This window comes from Dermacentor albipictus, chromosome 10 (assembly GCF_038994185.2).
Source record: "Dermacentor albipictus isolate Rhodes 1998 colony chromosome 10, USDA_Dalb.pri_finalv2, whole genome shotgun sequence".
Classification (NCBI taxonomy): domain Eukaryota; kingdom Metazoa; phylum Arthropoda; class Arachnida; order Ixodida; family Ixodidae; genus Dermacentor; species Dermacentor albipictus.
The window spans coordinates 27,780,152-27,795,682 of record NC_091830.1 but is presented as its reverse complement, the minus strand read 5'-3'; the positions used below and the strand labels follow the sequence as shown (position 1 = coordinate 27,795,682).

General features: G+C 45.3%; 1 long non-coding RNA gene across 1 annotated transcript; it reads left to right on the top strand.

Moving 5' to 3' along the window:
• The first annotated feature begins 4,129 nt into the window (after positions 1 to 4,129).
• Positions 4,130 to 13,781, top strand: LOC139050594 (uncharacterized). Its single transcript, XR_011508964.1, has 3 exons — positions 4,130 to 4,300; positions 6,748 to 7,063; positions 10,774 to 13,781. It is a non-coding gene; the product is annotated as an uncharacterized lncRNA (long non-coding RNA).
• The last annotated feature ends 1,750 nt before the right edge of the window (positions 13,782 to 15,531 follow it).

Below are 15,531 nucleotides of genomic sequence, written 5' to 3'. Positions count from 1 at the left end.
AAATACCTGCCTGTTCTGCAGAAAGCTATGCAAGTAGGCCGCAGGAGAACATGAATTGGCCATCAGCGCGCCGACTGCTTCGCTAACATGAGTGGCGCTGGAAACACTGGCGATTCAGAAAAGACTTTATCTCAGAAAAGAGTTATCACCTACCAATTCAGAATATCGAAAAAGCCCTTACCGGACATAAAAAGAAAACACCACCGCCTAAAGCACGGAAAACGACAAATAAAAATGATTGCGATCGTAATATTATCCGTCCAAGCACCCTATTAGGTTAAGCGTATACGCCCTGCCCTCGGAACAAAAGCTCGTAAACTTGAACAAGCCGCTGATATGATGACGCGTTTCCGCTGACGTCACCTGCGGCTGGCTCGGTGAGGGGTCAAGGGGCATCCAGCAAAACCAAGTACAGACCTGTCATAGAAATCCCCCTTTAACCAACAAATCTATTCAAGTTGGGTACGCGAATGTTTACTATAGATTACCAAAACACGCACGCGCAAGCTCTTTGAAAGTTTGCGAAATCTGTTAAAATAGTAGTTAAAAGTCGGGCTCATAACAATGCACAAGCCTGCATAGTCATCATGGGTGATTGTACAATACAGCTGAGCTTAGAACACACGCTCGGCACCGACTACAGTTAGACTTAGTTCCACGTGCGAAATAGAGTAGGGCACTGAAGAGGAACAATGTCAGCGCCACAGTACACAGCACAAAGCAACATTCGCGGCGCAGGTTACGAGATAAGGCTGAAAAAAAAACAAAAGAAATTTCTGCCGGAGGCCATTACACGAACTCTGACATCACGTATTTAATGAACAACTCAATGGCCGTGAGATTACGAAAAAATAAAAATAAATGAATAACTATGCAGTTTTTACATAGTTCGCAAAGCAATGGTACCGACAGCAGAGCATTAACCTACTACAAATAAAATTTGTACCTTACGGACGGTAAACTTCGCCGTAAATGTGCCAATTTTACCAAAATGCAAGTGGTGTTTTGGCCCCATACATATAACTGTACACAGTTCTCTCGATGACCGGAAGCACTCACTGTCACAAGGATGACGTGGCAATAAGTACCTGCAGCTGGAAGTACGCGCGCTTTTCTCTAACTGCGCTACCAGACCCGCTACCATTTCAATTGCGTCACTCTTCCAAACTGACCATGACAGATTTCCTATACCACAGTGCACCGAAAGGCCATCAATCACGAGCCCTTTTAGCTCGCCCCTATGTACAGATTTTCCGTGGACGCTGACGAAACGGCAAATAAATGCCTGACAAAGCACCAGTATGAAATGCCTAACAAAGCGACACTTGTATCATGGAGAAAGAAATTCAACAAGAGGGCCCACTCGGCGAAAACTGGCCACAAGAAACACGTCACGCGTAGTGTCAGCCCCATCCTTTAGTTGACGCGAGCATGGGAAAAAAATAATGGGAAATGAGCTTACAGACAATGTTTTATTTTGTTCTATTCTTTCCCGATAAAACTAAAATGTGTTTCGCATAAATGAACGTATACTTCGCGACTTATTTTTCTTGCGTCTCCTGGCAACATGCTAGCGGCACGCCAGGCGCGCCATATGCATGCGTCATTCGCCAGACATGGCACCGAAGCGAGAGAAGCCGGCGGCGCATGTGAAGCTCGCCTGCTCGGCGACCCATCGACGTATTGGATGTAGCCCGTTTGTCGGGCTCCCGGCGTTTTCTTGCGTTCCGTCTGCATTTGGACGCGGCACCGCTGCACTACTGGACTACAGCAAGGTGATGAATTTTGTTTGACAGTTATCTGCGACGCACTTCAAGCACATTTAGGCTTACTGCACAAAACTGAACCTGTAGTGTGACGCAGTTATGGAAAAACAGCTCCGCCATCCAGGCCTAGTAAATTTGAGTTAATTACTCGTACAGGGAGACGTTTGCGACGTTTTATATGAGCGCAAGCATTATTATAACTTATTTCGGTAGTTTTTGGGCACGCAGGCCGCACCTGGCTTTGTGACAAAAAGCACCTCGGTCGTGTGACGCAGTTTCGCGTGTACTGAATCTTACCGGGACAAGTTTTGGCGCATTCTTTGACTCCAGACATTATTGTAACTAATTTCGTTACTTTTTGGGGTACTTTTCAAGCACAGTGGCCGCGCTCGGCGTAGTGATGCAGTTAGCGAAAAACAGCTCGGCTGGGAGCCGCAGTCAGTTTCGCGTGTACTTAATCTTACTGGGAAAAGCTTGCGGCGCATTCTCTCACCCGAAAAGTTATTGTAATTCATTTCGTAATATTTTTTGGATAATTTTGAGGCATGCTTGCCCCGCCTGGGGTTGTGAAGCTGTTAGCAAATAAGCAAGCCGGCCGTGGTGAGTTAGTTTTGAGTGTACTGAATTTTAGTGGGACAAGCTTGTGACGCTTTTTAAGACCCTGCAACAACATATACGTTATTTCGGTACTCACGCTTGTCGATAACGTGACGAGCGATTGCCAAGATTGATAACGCAGGAGTGTGTTGCTTGTGTGCGCAGGACGCGTAAAAGATAACGCCGAGGAGCTCAAGTTGACATTTCTGTCTTCTGAGCGACTGAAAACCGGCTTTGCACACACGAATTTGTCTTGAGTGCGACTAGAAGGCATTCTGCGAGAGTGTAACACGCTCTGGCTGAGAGCCTGTGTTGTAGCCACCACTTGGCATACCAACGCGTCGACTGAGACCAAGTTCTTTTGGAAACGCGCAGTCACCCGTATATTTGTGCTCTTAAAGTCCAGGAAATAATGCCCGGCAAGGTAGAGATGCTTGAAAATCGGACGTTTTCTTTAGATTATATGGCATTGTTTGGGAAGAGTCTATATGCTGCGAAATGTATGCAAAGGTGAATTTATTTGTAATGCCGCTCATCCACAACTTACGCACGTTTCACCTCTACACGCAATGTACCTGTTAGGTCAATATATCAAAATGATGCGTGCTTGTAATTTAAATTTTTCAGCTGATGGCATCCAGTGGAGCTTCGTACGGCAACGTCTGCTGCTTACCTCGTGCAAGAACTTTGGATGAATGCACCTGAAGCCCGGAACGAACATTTATACAGAGAAAAATAAACATTTGATCATTTCAGAAGACGTCTTGCGTTTTCTTGATAAAATTCCACATGAGAAAGATTCGATGGATGCTTGTAAAGGTCATTCGCAATCTTTTTTACTAAATAATAAAACGATTCCGCGCCAAGGCTGCGCGTGGTTCAGCACTAGAAGTGACAAAATTAAATACCAGCTGGCGTTCAAACCGCGCGCGCCCAAAACCTGAAGGTGTTAATACCGTCCGATTGGTGCGCTACAGTCAATTTGGCCGCTGGGCTCTATGGGAGTGTCCAGTCTAGTTGAATCTTTCTCTATGCTTGTATCCTAGATCTCTTGGACTACGAAAGGTGGCGCTGAAGTCGTGTATGATCGATGCAGCGCTGGCTCGACAGGATGGGCCGTGCGGACTGCGCATGCGCCACCGTGCTCACCTGTGTGCGACTCTCCGCGATCGGCGTTACGGAAATCACACACAAGCACTGCGCATGCGCGGCCGAATTCAAGGCAGTGCGACAGTGTCGACACCGTAACGCTTCCCCAAGGGTCTACAATTTCTATCACAATAAAATATAGCGGGCAATTCCCATTTACAATCAGTACCTGCGCGATCTCTTCAAGTTTTGAAAGTTTGTACTCACTGGGCAATCTTCGCTTCCCGAAAACCCAAACGCACTTAAGTCCAAAATTGTCGTTTTTTCCTAATGGCGCACAGGCAATCGCTGCGTTCCCTATTCACCACACGCAAGCAAAGACCTCGAAGGTTATGCGATCTTGAAACACCATTTCCTTGCCTTCACAAAACACTAGCTCCCTCATTCTCTTATCATCATAATTACCATGTGCTTGCGCTGGTTTTTCAAGAAGCATTCTCGACAACAAAACGACACAGCCCAGTTCGAACTCGGGCTAAGCGTGCTACACGTCTACTTTGTTTGCCTCAGATACATCCGCCTATTGTTTTTCAAACAAATAACATTTCTATTTTATGGAAGGCTATGCAAAAGGCGTACGCACAGCAAGGACAGAAGGTACCCTTCGCTATTGAAACAATGGACAGATTGACACGCAGTGTTGACTACCGAGCGGTTTTGACCAAGCTTGAAGGACACGTGAGCAGACATTTTCTTCTGATGCATCGCCTAAAGCGCAATGCACTGCATTGCGATTTTGCTTGCCACCGGCTGCTTTGGGTTGATAAACGGACACCGCAATTGTACAAGTAGGTACACTTTTCTGAAGTGCAATATCTGAAGCATTGAACATGCATTATGCGGCCCGTATACCGCATGTAATCGAAACCTCAAGTTATTATACTAAAGGGAGATGGTCATGCGGAAGAAGAAACGGAACTATTTTCATCATAATATATCATTATAAGAAGACATTAGATGCTTTTGGCGTCGCCTATAAACACTGTTGACTGGCAAAGCACCGAAACTACCACTGGGAAATTTTCATTCTCATCAGATACTTCCATTGCATTGCAGACCCTCTTTTCTCTCTCTGGCATAATAAAATAATGAACGTTTCGTAAACACTGCCATGAGAAGGAATGCTTTTCGCACAACCATCTGCATTCTAACAATGCACTTCGCTTCAGCCACAGCGATCTAGTTGAGGGATACTTGCTAACAAGTCTAAATCCACGCAAAGGGGAGCTGTTGTCCACCTGCATGCTCACGTGACTCCTAGAAGTAGGGCCTCGATATGCTGGACTATTGGTTAATGCTATTGGTGCCTTGGATGCCGTGTTTTGGGAAGAACGTTTGTAGCACTGTTGCTCGTGCTCCCATGTACCTGCGTGGGTTCCCGTGAATGACGTCACGGCTTAAAGTGGGTATAGGCTACTTGTATAGACCACTAGCACTACTACATGACCACGCGCACTCTAGCAAGTTCATCAATCTTCGAATGTTTCAGAGCGGCTGACCACTGATAAGACAGAAAGTACACCACCATCCTGCTGTCGTTGTGGTGTTTGCAGTGCCTGTAATGATTACTTGGTGGTATAGAGAAATTAGCCGTAAACATTGCGTATGCGGCCAGACCTTATTCTGAATGAATGCAGGAGTGAAAAGGGTGTTTTGTGACCACAATATTTATTAGGTGGGGATTGAAAATTGCACATGTCGGACGATTCTTGTTGGACTGATTTCCGAAGCCCGATAGTTGGCGATCTTAATCTTCTCTCTCTTCTGCTGGTGACAGCACAAGCAGGATAACCGGGAGGTAAATTTCCTTTCTTCGATTGTACACGAAGATGTATCATGCACACAGACGCTTTAGCTAAGCGCTTAACTGGGAGGCCGCCTATTCAAGTATTTGTGAAACACAGAAATTACTTTATGAAACAAGCGCTTAAAGTATTTAGAATAAATTTCTTGAATTTAAGAGAGAAAGGTAATTACTTTGAACTGTAGCAAGTGGAGCTTAGATTTAGCACCCGGAATGTTTTGCAAATATTGCAGAAATTGGTAATTTTAATAAACAAAAAGAAGCATCAAGCTTATAACGCGGTAATTCCATGCCAAAAACTGATGTCGCTGTTCTGTAAACTTAATCCAATTGACAATCAAAAGCGGACACATTGAAGGCATTATTTTTCACCTTACGTCAAATTTTTATGGTACTTACGCTGGTCGCGCAAGAGTACTGCCCAAAAATTAGTGGTGAAATTCTGAGCTGGTATATTATTTGAATTTTATGCACCATAGATGTGTTCTTATGTGTGGTTTATAGAACTGCTATATCATTTTTCATTGCTCAGTTGACTTCTTACTTCATAGTTTTTCTTAGAAATTTTGCAATGTTTAGCTATTTTTACAGAACTAATTGAGCGGTGCATTTTTTAATTCAGCTTCATAAGCTCACAAGATCCCAACTTTTTATTGCAAGAAAATTCATCCAATTTGGTGCAGTGGAGGCCGAAAAAAACAGATGATGTCTTCATCGTCTTGTATTAGATAGGCACCCTTGAGCTAAATTTTACTCTTAAAGCTTAACGATAATATAAAAATCACCTATAGCAGGAAATACAAAACTACTACTTGATTCGGAATATTTTATTTGGCGGGCACTCCTCACCAGAAACGTGAAAGGTTCTTCTTTTATATTACAAAAGTTTTAAGAATCATTGCTTTATTGATCGCTTCATAAGAAATAGTAGTGCTTAAAATTGGAGCTCAATCGAAAAGACACAATGAAGTGGTTGGAATTCTGAGGATAGTATTATGCTTCGACCATAAGCATTCCCATAGTATGCGATGAAATGTATGGGTGTTTCACAACAAACTGGACTGAAGCTACTTAGAAGTTTCCAAATGGAACAGTGCTTTTTATTGCATTTGGTCTTAACGAAATGTTTAGTGTGATTTCCCAGAAAACTATTTGCGTCTTCCTGCAGCAACTTACCTAAAACAACAAACTTGTGCTTTCATCAGCAGGTAACTTTTTTTTATTTTAGTCACTCAGTTGAAAGAGAAAAAGTACACCCGTGTACATTTTACTAAAGCTCGCGCAAATAGGAGCCAATTACAAGACCATCTTTTCCTACTACGATTCTCGATGCAGCACTGCACGGACCCGCGACACGAGCTCGCGGTGTTGCTTTTATCACAGCCTTAACGTAACCGACTTTCAATTTAACCCCATTGTGACTATTCGCAGACTGTGGGCCTGAAAAATGCAGCGACTTGGAAGAACCAGCGGTCGAGAAAGACCAGAAGGACCACTTCTGCAGGCCTTCCATTACGCCCTCCTGGGAGCTGCAGAAATCTCGTGGATGTGTTTGCAAGAAAGGCTTTGTCCGGAACTCCTGGGGAGAGTGCATTTCCAAGGCTCGTTGCTGGCGTTGTAAGCTGCGCCAGCGCAAGGACTGGCATTCGTGCGCCTCTGGTTGTCCGGCGAGATGCGGCGAGCCGTTGGAGAGGTCCTGCCGCAAAAAGTGTAAACCGAGATGCGATTGCCCCCCGGGCTTTGTGGTGTAAGTGCGATTTGAAATACAGTGCAATTTGTACACATCCACGATATGCACTTAATACGAGGATTGTGGGTCGGTGAACTTCCCGAATAAGCCCCCAGCATCATGCATGTATACTCATGCGGGCGTGTGCGTCATGTAATTGTGAGACATGCATGAATCGCCCTTCTGGTCTTGTGTTGTACCTATAGTACACTGATGCAAATTGACTACATGCATGCACATTCCATCCGCACGCCGAACTGAAAACCGCTTTAAAGAATTTACAATTTGATCCCATTATTAATGCGTATGTACGGCCTCACATTGCTTGAGATGCATAAATTCCCTCCAAACTTGGTGGCCTAAAGCAATTTTAGTTACAGTGCACTTTGTACTAATCCACAATATGTGCGGGCTAAGGTTCTCTCCTATATCTGAAAACCCTCTTGAAGATTGCAAATCACCGTCAATGTGCTAGCTTAACACCTAGTGTCTGGCATTGCTTCAGACTCACAAGATTTTAGAAAAAAGAAATTTTCTCCTGGGCTTGCCCAGTCGATTGATTTCGCTTAAGTATAATGGTAGAGATCAACAATGTGCGTATTTCATCGGCGTAGGGAGTTTAATACTACCTAGAAAAAGCCCGATTCTGTTCAAGGTACGAATGTAGTTAGTACTGCCCGAGAAAAAATATTTATGTATGTCTGCGAAGACTGAATTCCTGACAAATTAAATAATACAACTCTATGTGTCTTTTCACTTCCTAATTATGTGTCAGGTGCATCTTGGTTGAGCAAATGTTCAACAGGGAACAGCGATGTGAAACGCCTTTACACGAAAGCCTAATGTGTTCCATGTAGTCATGAAAAACGAAAATTCTAGGCATGCCGCTTAAAGAGAAGGAGACTGTGGCATAAATTACGATGCGAATCGGTACATATACCAAGTTGCTAGATATATAGAACCAATCAAGTTTGGCAGGTCACGTAATGTATGGAGCTGATAACCATTAGTCTATTAAGGCACAGGAGTGGGTGCCAAGGGAAACAGTCGTGACAAGCAAATTTGATGGTGAGATATCAACGTTTATTATTATTATTATTATTAATATTGTTGTTGTTGTTGTTGTTGTTGTTCTTGTTGTTGTTGTTGTTGTTGCCGTTGTCGTTGTCGTCGTCGTCGTCGTCGTCGCTGTCACCGTCGTCGTTGTTGTTGATGTTGTTGTTGTTTTACGCCCAAGACAGCTATACCACTGTATTTTTTTTTCGTCACATCATTTATGTGTGTTTGTGTACGGGTAAAAAGGGTACAAATGAACTTGTAGCTTTACTGAGGGTGTTAGGAATAACAGCGATGGCATTTCCCAACACGCGTCATAATTTGTGCAACAATAATAAAAACATGCAGCTGAACTAAGCTGCAGCAGAAGTAAAATAGCAGTCGCTGTGTAATATTATTCCGTGCTCACGGAAGTTTATGCCTAGTTGCCGAGATGTACTTATGGGAAGCGGGAACATCTGAATTACAGCCTTCGAAAATTCGGCTGCGGGCCAAGGCACGTAAAACTCAGGATACTCATGGATTATGCATGTATATACCAATTTGATTATTAATGTGACCATACTTCATCAAATTTCCCTTCTTTTATTGCATAGTTAGTTGCTATGTTTCTACCTTTTTTTTTCTTCTGTATCAAAACAAACTTACCTCCTAGCTCTTGTGAAATGAACAGTACTGTTAACATTGAAAAATCTGAGAAGAGTGTTCGAGCAGGTTGATCGTGTAACACTCGCAGGTAATTAAAATACTTCGTTACAAGTCCCTGCCCTCTTACATATAGTTATACGTTCCTAAAACCATTGTTGTACTATCATGCTGCAACATTTATCTAGGCTGAATATTATGATATCATTCACATCGCAGCGGAAAATGAAATATACATCATGCCTGATTGCACTGCCTTTGATTCCTCGTTGCGAATTCATCTGGCACGAAAAATATCCTTGACACGCCTACTTGTTTACATTTTGGCGCAGACGGTTTATCACCCACTAGCAACGCATGTATCATGAACGCTTTATTCATTAAACTTTTGATTTGTTGAAATATGCCCGTATGAGAGTAAGTATAGCGATATTGGCACGTAGCCAGCCCTCCAGAAATTGGTACTTCTTCTACTGGTGTGTAAGCTTCTGCAAGCGGATTGCAAATAATCAATTTGCGCATGCTATTTTATACGACAGACGCGTGAATGTGACCCTGCAGGAAACGTTAAAAGAAGCGTAACGTGAGCAGTAGAGCTTCAGCAGTTTTTGAGGAAGGCAGACCACGAGGAACTTCTTGTAAGGCGAACTACTAAAACTTGTCACTGAGGACAGTGAAGACAACAGAAGTAGACTTGCTCATATTCTTTCCTGTGTGTCTCACTTTGTAACGCTTCAATTCATAGGTAAGGGAAACCGATAAATGTACAAGAAAGTTAGGTTGTCATTACAAGCGCACGAACGATACGAAAGCTAAGTGTGAGACACACTCGAAATGGCTTTATTTCTCCATTCTTTACCACAGAACATCACGAGCATTTGTCGCACTCATTGCTTCACCTGGAACTCCTTTCGTTCTGCGTTGTGCAGAAGCGTTCAACGTCGAGTGAGAATGGTTTAATGGTAAAAATTAGAAAATATTTGTTGTTCGGAATGTACACTGATTCCCTGTTTAAATACTATACCATACAAACAAATGTAACGTATTAAAGCTGCAGACCTTTCGTGATGCATGCCTGTTCTATGACACTGTCCTTGTGTCTTAGGCTTTCTTAGCCTCTTATTAAGCTGAGCTGTACCTGTTTCGTGACTTCTAGATGAAGCGGTGGCGCGTGATGCTAGTTCGTAAAGCTTCTGTCTGCAATATACGTTGCCAAGCTTTTTTTGGCTTTCTTGCGGCACATACATCAACGAAGCTTTGAAAGCTACATGGTGGATGCGGATATCTTTCAGAGTGTGGGTGCGTCCGTGCCTGCGTGTGCGCTTCTGGTTTTTTTTTCAGCGAATCTGTATATGGCTAGCCAATTAGCCCATCCGTCTGTCCGTCCGTCCGTCTGTCGCCTGTATGCTGAAAACGCCCCCAGCGCTACCGCATGCGCATGCGCAAAAAAAGAGAAAGAGAAGCGCACCATTGGCTGCGCCAGTATTGACGTCGTTGCTTTCCGTCGCAGCAGAGCGCGCGCGCAACAGTTTAGTGCCAGAGTACGCAACAGAGTACGTATGACGCGGCCACGCGTCATACGTACTCCTGAGGAGCAGGCAGCTTTCGATCAGCAACGCCACGAACTGAAGCAAGAATGAGCTCTTCCATGTCGTGCGGGTGCTGCAGCTCGGGCAGAAGAAGAGACTCGCGCAGCCGAGCGAAAGCATCAACTGCGTACCGAGGATCATGCAGCCTACCAAGTCGTCGTTTAATCAACCATCGGGATTCATCAACCGGGGCCGCACGTTTCAGCGTTGCTAGTTATTCATCCGTACGGAGTGCTTGGGTGGTGATTTTTATTTTGTTATCAACGCTGCTAGCAGCAGCATAAACCTGGCGGTCAACGACACGCTACTATCAAAAGCCCGTCAGCTATGCACTCAGTTTGTTTACATCACTTGATGAACATTTGCTCCCCGACCAACGAGAAACTTCTACCAATTAATTGCTCGCATTTCTTTTTGCTTTTTCCTCTTTCTGCGCAGACACCCAAGGTTCCGCAGCAAGTGTGTCAAGGCCGATACGTGTCCGCCGAGATGTCCGCTCAACTCGTCATTCAAGCCCTGCGTGTCAAACTGCGAGCCAAAGTGCAACGGCAAGCCACCCGGGAGATGTGTCAACCGTTGCGGCACGGGCGGCTGCGTCTGCAACAGAGGATACGCCTATTTCATTAGAAACCACCGAAAGATATGTGTGCTTGAGTCGGCGTGTGCCTTGTACGCTCCCCCACCATTGTCTTTCACGTCCAAAGAAATCGAGTCCGCGGGTGAAGAAGGCTTTCGTGGTCCCGCGAACCGCTCGGTTGGTGCGGGAAGACGCAGAGGAGGAACGCGTTCGCGCGGTAATGCAACAGGTCCAGACGAAAATCTTTCCTTAGGTATCCCACGGCCTGGCCCCACAGCTGCCGGTTTGCGCTTAGGCGGTGCTCACCCGGGTGGTATGCCAGGATTAGGCGGGGCTGCTCACGGTGAAAGTGAAGAAGCCGGACATCTGCCTTTCCCCAGAGAGCCTGTAGGGACGACTCCACATGTATTCAGAGCACACACACAGCCGCCACGCCCGGATGGTCTGCTTCCAGCTGGTACCAATCGACAGCCAATACGCAACTTCTCACTTCCAAGGAATGGCCCTAATACAAACTCATTTGGTACAGCCTCGCACGTTGGTTTAGGATCTGTCGGAGCTGGTCTCGGAGTAATTGGAGCCGGGAGCTTGCTTTCACGTAGTTCGGAAAGACATAGTGGGGCCGGCATTGGAATTCATCCTTTGGGTATGCCTTCAAATGATGCATCAAGACACGGCGGGACTAGTAGTCATGAACGTTCAGAAAGTGCACACCCACCTGTTCACACAGGACCTGGCGGCCTAGGTGTCGATATAGAGGGGGAGGGTTTATTGTCATCTAGTACTGAAAACCCAGAGGAAACTCTCGGATTAGGTACGACACCACATAGTCCCGCTGGTACAAATTTGCGCTCAGATAATGGTCACCCAAACGGTAGGCTTGGACTAGGTGGCATCGGAGTTCATGAAAACGGAGAAAGTGCACCTTCTGCTGGTGGGCCTGAATCGGCTGTTCCAGATTCTTTCAGAACACATGCACCGCCACGAGGTGCTGGGGGCCATTTCCCAAGTTTAACAGGCGTAAACCTGTCCCATGGTGCCTCATTTGGTGGCATAGGACCAGGAGGTAGTGATGGAGATATGGCCGTATTCGGCACACCCCCGCGTAGTGGCTTAGGACATCTGGAAAACGACATAGAAGGACGAGGTGGTGACGGCATTGGATTTCGGCCATTGGGCACACCATCACCCGCTTCCCCAAGTTTTAGGAGGACCAGCAGTGAAGAGCATGGCGAGCGTGCACAGCCATCTGCTTCAAACGTACCTGACGGATCTAGTGTCGGTTTAGAAAGGGTGGGTACATCCTCAAATAGTAGCGAAAGCCACCGTTGGGGCAGCACAGAATCAAATTTAGCGGGAAATCATTCATTAGATATCTCAAGAAACGAAACGCGTGGTGCCGGTGTGGGCACTGAGGTTTCGACTCCGGGTGGTGCGGAAGAACTTGGCGGGCCAAATAGTGAAGAAAGCGAAGAAACTGCAAGTATACGTAGCGGCGTTAGGCTAGGAGGAGCCGCTGAAGGCATTGGTACAGGGTATGACAGAGTGCGTGGTTTCAACTGGGATCACCCGTATGGTACAGGAACGGATTCATTTGGTGCTCCAGTACTTGGTAGGGGGCGATATGGCATTGGTGCTGTGCGTAGAGGCTCCATTGGTGCTAGTTCACATGGGATTCTACGATATCGTGGTGCCGATGTTCGAATGCATGAAGCGGGTACACCATCAGAACTTGCGGCTGAAGATAGTCGACCTGGATTTCAATTTTATCCACCTGGGACAATTACGCCCGACTCAGCAGATCATGACGAAATTGGACTTGATGATAGCGGAGAATATATACACCCATCTGTTTCTATGGAGTCTCGCATGGGCAGCATGCTCGTGGGACATGGAAATAGACGATTGACTCCTATTGAAGGACATTTCCCCGCTGGTCTGGGATTGCATATGGCAGCTAGACTCCCATATGAGCCTGCGTCATTAGGTCGGCATGGAGTTGGTATAAATTCGGAGGTTTCTTCAAGAATGCATAGACAGTCGGGATATGCTGGGAGCAGTGTCGGAATATACCGAGAAGATGGTTCCTCGAGCCCTATCGCGCGATACGGAGGCAGTGGTTTTGAAATCAACCCATTTGGTTTTGCCACACCAGGTCGCGCTACATATGGTGGGGTAGAGTTTGAGTTCAGCCGAGGGGAAGCAACCTCCCGTGCTACGACAGGATATGATCGGGAGAGGCTACTGCGTACCGGAACCCCGGCTCTAGCAAGATATATACATTCTGGTTTTCGATTTCCGACAAGGACTCACACCTCAGGTTTTAGAACGGGAATGAATGGGCCTCAGTTAATGCCTGACCCCCGCGATCCACCTTTACGCGCTACCGCAACACTCAGTGATAACCGCCCGGGCCTTCACCAGGGTAGGACGCTCTCGCGTGGTGCCTCTGGATACCATAGAGCACTGCCCCATTTTCAAACAGGGGGTGCCTACATACCTCGAAACACCGAATATGAGCTGGCCAGTGTGAGCGTGGCTGCATAATATATGCACTCCGCTAACCAAGCAGCATTTTCTCCGCTCGTTAGTAAATATTATCGAGGTGTCACCAGATTCGCTACCACTCAGGGGTGACTGGTAGCCATCCTGACTAGGGTGACCTTGCCGAACTTCTGGATACAGGCACTAGAAATATTCACATCACCTGTTATGCCAGTTTACCAATAAATTTGAATTGCTGCTTGTATTTGACTTGCAAACCTTTTCTTTTCTTTGCTGGCAACATATAATCTGTGCTGACTTTCTCAATAAGAACTTGCAAACAGTTGAAGACAAGATGTGCCTTAAAGTGGAAAAATATGAAATAAACGTAACTGTGGGATGACCTAAAGGTGAACACATCCAAAGTGCATAGTAAAAATTTGAGCCGCAATGAACGCATATATAAAATATCAACATCGAAACAATTGTGTGATCGTTGTCAATTGGACTAGTCCAGCGCTATATTGTGTAACGAACTCTCATTTGTAAAGGAAATTACAGGCATCGTTCAGACACTACAAAGGCTGGGCGCTCTTTTTCGTGAATGAAATTAAAACGTCACACTAGGCATAATAGATAGTCAGTGAACAATGGGTAAGTAACTAATATGTACGCCGCCTACAGCCCTGCCTGGGCCTGACTTTCCGCCCCGGGCCCGCTTTATAAAGCCCGAACCTAGCCCCGGCATGTGGTTTTAAGCCCGGGCCCGCTCAGAGGCCGCGTTACTAAGCCCGGGCCCAGTCCGGGCAGGGGTGTTCAGTATTAAGCTCAGCAAGGACCCGGGTGTGCATGACCAGACCCGGCATGTAAGTAAAAATTATATATATAATTTTTTTTACTTACAGATTATACCGTATGTGTCAGCCTCATATTCTCGGGGTATAGTCAGCTGCAGTGTATAAGCACTAAAAGGCTGAAAGTTTTGTTTCTCTCACAGAAGCATCAGCAGTTTATCTGGCTCATTGCCTGTGCTTGTAATTTTCCGCTGGTGCACGTGTATTTTATTTACCTTCACCGTACGTTGTGGTTCTAGTCTTATGATTACCTTCAGTATACCAATATATATATACAGGCCAATTCGCGAGCATACAACATAAAATAAACACACGATTAGACAGAGACACCCGTTGGGTTAGCGCTAATATAGTATGGTTGTACCGAGAGTTGTAATAGTGCACAAGGCCTTGGTCCGTGGCCTTCGTTGTCGTGTGTTGTATGTTCGTGCTGTTGTGGCAAAGTGCATCTGGCATGCTGTTGAAATAAGGCAACTTTACTCTACCACATCAGCGTTATTCATATTGGACATTGAATTTGAAGACATTGTTTAGTTTTAAGGTTGTACAACATGTACTTTTTATAATATGCACGCCTAGCCTACACAACTGTTGTAAATGTATGACGAATAGTTGATCTGCTAACGTGTACACATCTTTTTCTCTAATAACATCTTCTCTTCTTATGCCATACTGTTCCTGCAAGGACAAATTAAGAAATCAGCATAGAATAAATAACATTGGCAGCAATTTTTTAATAATAACAAATTATGCACATATCTAGGTATCTAGCCTAATGGGAGTAGATGCCTTTCTAGCCACATTAGGTAGCTTGGTGTAGTTGCTTACCAATCATGTTATTTTCTGCATTAGAAGAAAGTGTATATTGACGGAGATAAATTATTCCTTCCGCCTATGTGCAGAAAGAAGTAGGATGCATGCATATAACGCCAGCAGGTGTCCTACCTTATTTCCAGAAAAGTCAACCTTTAAGGTCTGCAAAGCTGACTGCTCACCGATCTATTCTCAACGCTCGGAAAGGAATTGAGTTTCAATATGTGGGTACCCTGGACGTGTGTGTGAAAGCGGCTACGGTATGGGTGATTAAAAGAGCGTCTGCGTCCCCTGCGACAAGTGTTCTAACTACGCTCTAGAACAAACGCCTTTTACCCCTCTCTAAACGTGGCGTTTCAAGTGGAGTAACTGTTTCTTGCATATACGAACATTTTTTTTTACTTTTTTAGTTTTCATTCGTTCGGGGTAGGATACACTAGTTCTCTCTCTTTCCGAGGGAGTAGAAGC